Genomic DNA, 6000 nt, shown 5'->3' with positions numbered 1-6000 from the left:
GTCTCAGAGCAGGGCTCTTGCTGGTGTCCCCAGAGGGCAGAAGGTAGAGGCTGACCATTCTCTGGTGCTCCTGGGCTGCAGTGCCACATGGCATTCCTGCTGCCAGGGGTGCAAGTCCACAGTTTAGAGCAGGACTTTAATTCCAGTCCTTTGCTGTCCATGTCCCCAAATTCTACAAAAATATTAGAAACTGATTAAGAACACAAAGAAATACACACATTATGCAGGCCCTTACAGCCATGGGGGAAGGTGGGCCTGATCTAAAACAGAAGAGCCAGGGGAACTGGCTGCTTCCAAGGGCCTGACACCTGAAGGGACCAGAGCTGGGACTTAGCTTCCCCACCGGTAGCAAGGAAAGAAGGGCCTTTATCAAAGGGCTTTGGGTTTATTAGATAAAATCAGCCTGAATCATTCTGAGCAGAAGTGGGAAGAAAGGGAGCTAGTGAGGTGGATGGTTTGTTGGGGATAGGGAAGAGCCAGGGAGGGTCCTTGAGGAGCTGGCGAGAGGGGCAGGCCAGGTGGTCCAGAGCAGTAGTAGGGGTGGGGCTGGCCAAGCAGAGGTTCAGCTGTGGAGTGAATATGTCAAGACTGCAGAAAGAGTGGCAGAGCTTGTAGCTATGTGCCTGTGTGTCATGGGTGGAGGTGACCTTGTCCCAAGGGCAAAGACTCAAGGCTCTGAGAAGTCAGGGCAGGGGTCACAGTTTTCAGCCTGGCCTCCCGTGCCTGGGCCCCTTATCACTGAGATTACAGCCTTGGCTGCCAAGAGCAGCTCCATGGGGGTGGTGTGAAACAAAGCAAAAGGCCCTTTTGTGGTGCTCAGTTCCTAAAAATAGCTGTGGCTGGGCTCAGGGAGGAGTCTCCAATGGCTTGCATGTCCTGAACCTTGTTCTCAGAGGGGCCCCTATGCCTGCTATCCAGTGGTGACGATTTTTCATTGTTAGGGGAGTGGAGATTGTCAGCCCAACTCCACCTTTGTTACCAGTCCTTGCCCAGCTTGGCTTTGAGGGAGGGTACAGCAATGGGAAAGAGGGAGGAGTGGACAAGAAACTGGTCTAAATGTGTTAGGAAAGGGGGGAAAAGGCCACCAGCCTGGAAAACAAATCTGGTGCCTGAAGCTGAAGGCAGTGAGGAACTTGGGAGGAAAGGAGGTGAAGCAGTGGGGCCAGGAGGGAGACAGACATGGGGAAGACGGCTAGGTTGGGAGACTGGTGCTGGGTGTGCAAGGAAGCCAGTCAGGGCAGAGAGAAGCAGGCTTAGCAGGTGCAGGAGGCAGGACCCTAGGAAGAAAAGAGATGAGAAATTACAATGGGGGGTACTGGAGGAGAGGGAGGGAATGGATAGGGGTTAACAGAGAACAGTAACTGGGAAGAGAAGAGGAAACAGTGGTATAGGAGACAGTGAGCACGCCTAGAAACAGGGCAGAGGAGGGGGTGGTGCTGCTCTTGGAAAAGCTGGGGAAAAGGTTCTCCAGCAAGCACCATTCCTGTGAGGTAACAATGCAATTTAAATCCCTCCCTAATCTCCCCTCCTATTATTAGCCCTACGTTCTCTCAGAGAAGAGGCCACAGGTCCCTGGGCTCTGTCCTTTCCCCCATGCCCTTGGCTAGAATTAGACAGACGTGCCTGCATGGTTGTCTGCTAACCATGGCCCTTCTGGCTCCTGGCAATGTCCCTGGAGAAGAGTGTGGAGAGGTGGTGGCAAGGAGATGGGAAGGTCACGACACACACTCTGTGGACAAGGCAGCACCTGGATACCAAGAGGGATAAAGAGGCAGATCAGAGGCTCTTTGGCCTCAAAGAGTTTTCAGATCAATGAACACATAGCCAACATGATCACACGTCCTGAGTGACAACAGTTAACATGCAAAACACCAAAAAACTAAGACCATAAATACAGGAATGCAGAAGTCCTGTCACTGAAGGCAGAGCAATGAGGGAAGAGGGCAGATAGGCAAGGTTTCTGCAGAAGGTAAGCTGAAGGGGAGCCCTGAAAGAGTTGGGTCTTGAGCAACCACATCCACAGCCACTGGCCAATGCTGTGGGCGTCCTGGGGGAAGTAAGGGAGACAAGGGCTTCCACACTGACCCTTCTGGTCCAGCCTCTGGGGAACAAAGTTGTCATGACTTAAACAAGGAGTAGCACCTCCAGGGTTCTATAAGCAGACGGGTATTTGCTGCTATTTTCTTGAAGCTGCTGTTTCTTTCTTGCCCATTATGTTCTTTGTATGTTTTCCCCTGCCTTGCCTTTTGGCTTTAGTCTCCCCAAATACAGTTCAATATTTTGATATTTTAAATGGCCAAAAGTTATATATATTTTTAACTTTCAACTCTGACAACTCTAAATAAAACACATACATGATGAATAAGGTACCAAAGAGGGCTGAGCAGCTGATGTTCTCTGTTCCTATAAAGGCTCCGATTGCTCCTGCAGGATGAGGGACATATACGAGATTCCCTGGACCTTATTCAAGGTGAGAGTGGAAGGAGCTCCTCTGTTTTTCTTTCTTTTTCTTTCTTCCTCCCTCCCTCCCTCCTTTCCTCCTTTCCTTCTTTTTCCTTCCTTCCTTCCTTCCTTCCTTCCTTCCTTCCTTCCTTCCTTCCTTCCTTCCTTCCTTCCTTCCTTCCTTCCTTCCTTCTTTTTTTTGTCTTTTTTTCTTTTCTGTCTCTCAAATCTTATTCTCCTTCCTTCCTCCCTTCCTCCTCCTTTCCTTCATCCCAAATTACAAAAGTAATGCTCATGGAGTAGAGCATTTGACTGCAAGAGTAATGCTCATTACTTTAAAAATTCAAACAAATCTTCTAAAAGGAAAAGTAAGTGAAGCCCCTTCCACTATTACAGTCCCATTCTACAAAGGTAACCACAGTAAATGACTGGATGACCTCTCTAAGTATATGTATAAAATACACACTGGGATTGTTTTTCTGGGATATATAAAAATGAAATGTTTGTAGTTATTGGAGACTTCTCAAGTCACAGATTAGTCCAGGGAGCCCTTGTCTAGAAACTTGCATTTGGATGATCACAGCGTCTCCAGAGGCTCAACAGTAATGAGTTTTCAAAAATGAATTTTAAAATGAACCAAAGAGGTTAAGGAAGGATAGCTTCCGATAAGAGGATGCTGACAAATATCCCCTTTCTGCCTCAGCTCTTTCTTGCCCCTGGACATCCTCCTCTTGGGCAGAGAGAAGAAACTCTGCTTGGGGACAGAAGTGACAGAGGCACATGATAGGCTCTTGGGACATCAGGAATTATCCTAATATAGTAAAGGCTACTGTCTGGGTGTTCGGGAAAACGACTTTTTTTCACAACAGTAACACTGATATAATGATATCTGATCATTTCTTTTGCAAGGCCAGTTCTGCAATGTCACATTTTTCATGTTTAGAAATTTACTTGCATTTCTGTTTTGAGCTTTGTAACATATCCTTTAGGTTAGATTTGTACCTGTCCTTTGCTGTGAAGGTCCTTAAGTGGCCTTTAGCCAAAGTCAATCAAAAGTTCTGACCAAGATCCAAATATAGTTGATGATTCTGATGCAGCCCTTGTGCTGACAGCTGGTGCAGCAGGGATGGCTGGACTCCCAATGCAAAAGCATAAGCCCAGAAGCGTGTGACATACCATTCCCCGCTCTCATCTTGCTCTGTGCTTCTCCCCTGGGCCCCCCACACCTACTGTAGACCCTAGACTGAGTCAATACTAGCACCTCTGGTTTCTGCCACTTCCCATAGACCCACCCTATGCCCTGTCCGGTCAAAGGGCAGAAAAAAGGAAAGAAAAGGCAAGACAATTGTGGATCTTGACAGAGCAAGGTCAATAGGCGGAGGGCCTGACATATGGACCCCTCCTGTGAGCCTGTCAAACAAGGAGTAGGCCTGTGGAGGACCAATGTGGGAAGAAGGCGTGAAATCAAGAGAATGGAAATGGAAATGGAGGGTGCAGGGAGGGGATGCACAGCCCCCAAAGACATGGGTGAGCCCTTAGGAAGGCCCGTCCTCTCTGGGCAGGGCTAGTGCTCCTGAGGATGAGAGTGCACAGAGAGGCCTGGCTCCAAGCCCCGCACCCTCTTTCTCCTCCCCTATGCCTGCCACACCCACAACGCCAGTCCTGGCCCTGCTCTGGCCCCGTTTCAGGCCCCGGAGGGAGGGACAGAGCAAGCTCTTGCTCACACTTGGAGTCTCAGCATCATGTCATCCTTGCTGCTGTGCCATAGTTCTAGAAATTCAGCTTCCGTCTTGTTCCTAAGACTTGGGCCCCACCCTGTGCCCCCGTCTGGTAACTCAGCCCTGGGCTTGTTCCCTCTGCCAGAGGCCCTGTTTTGGTGACCCTCTTAGTTTTTCTGGCTCCCATCTTCTTCATAGTGATTAGATTTTCCCCTTGAGCCTCAGACTGGAAGCTGGGGGCCCTGTTTCCTGCTGAAGGAAGGGGACAGCATATCTTAATAGCTAAGGGTGTAGGTTTTTAAGTCAAATAAAGAAGAGGTACCAGGTGCTATGATGGAAGAAGTCATGGAACATAAAAAAGGACACCTATCTGGACAGAGGATCAGGGAAGGCTCTCTGGAGAAAAGGACTTTTATTATTTTTTTTAGTTTTAAAAAATGTATGATGTTTTATTGTTACTGGCGAATACCATATCAATTGACAATAGAGGAAAGAGGGAAATAGTAGGTAAATATTTGAAACAATAAAGAGACAACATTTAAAAGATATATATAAATATATACAGAAACATTTTCAGTATATATGTATTTCCTTCCTCACACAAAAGATTATTTTAATCACAATTAACATTAAATTTTTACTGGAGCAAAAAGAATAAGAATCTGAACTTGTGACATCTCCCTTAGATAGTAGGTTTTTTTACAAAACCGTTTGATTCAAGGATTTGATTTAACTCTCAGTGGGAACAAAGTCTTCATGGCTTATAAGTAAGCTAATGAGAATTTAGTCGGGGTTCATAAGTAAGTATTTGGGACTACAGTTTTATATAATAATAAAATGCTAAAATACTCTATTAAGAGAATTGAATCTGGATTATACATGGTGTAACATTTTGCTTTAATGGCACTTTTTTATTTCGCTATCATTAATGTACAATTACATGAACGACATTATGGTTACTAGACTCCCTCCATTATCAAGTCCCCACCACATACCCCATTACAGTCACGGTCCATCAGCGTAGTAAGATGCTATAGAATCACTACTTGTCTTCTCTGTGTTATACTGCCTTCCCCATGTCCCCCCACCACTACATTATACATGCTAATCATAATGCCCCTTTTCCCCCCTTATCCCTCCCTTCCTACCCATCCTCCCCAGTCCCTTTCCCTTTGGTAACTGTTAGTCCATTCTTGGGTTCTGTGAGTCTGCTGCTATTTTGTTCCTTCAGTTTTTCTTTGTTCTTATACTTCACAGATGAGTGAAATCATTTGATACTTGTCTTTCTCTGCCTGGCTTATTTCACTGAGCATATTACCCTCTAGCTCCATCCATACTGTTGCAAATGGTAGGATTTGTTTTCTTCTTATGGCTGAATAATATTCCATTGTGTGTACTTACTACATCTTCTTTATCCATTCATCTACTGATGGACACTTAGGTTGTTTCCATTACTTGGCTATTGTAAATAGTGCTGTGATAAACATAGGGGTGCATCTGTCTTTTTCAAACTAGGCTGCTGCATTCTTAAGGTAAATTCCTAGGAGTGGAATTCCTGGGTCAAATGGTATTTCTATTTTTAGTTTTTTGAGGAACCTCCATACTGCTTTCCACAATGGGTGAACTATTTGACATTCCCACCAGCAGTGTAGGAGGGTTCCCCTTTCTCCACAACCTCACCAACATTTGTTGTTGGAAAGGACTTATAAGACAAGAACTGAAAGATGAGCTAGAGTAAGTCATGAAAAGAAGAAGCTCAGCAAAGACACCTGCATGTAAGGCCTGAGAGGAATTGAGATGAATTCACTGTGGCTAAAGTGTGGGAGTAGGAGAAATACAG

This window comes from Manis javanica, chromosome 8 (genome assembly GCF_040802235.1).
Source record: "Manis javanica isolate MJ-LG chromosome 8, MJ_LKY, whole genome shotgun sequence".
In the NCBI taxonomy this organism is placed as follows: domain Eukaryota; kingdom Metazoa; phylum Chordata; class Mammalia; order Pholidota; family Manidae; genus Manis; species Manis javanica.
The sequence above is the reverse complement of the archived record's forward strand: the minus strand, read 5'-3'. Positions refer to the sequence as shown.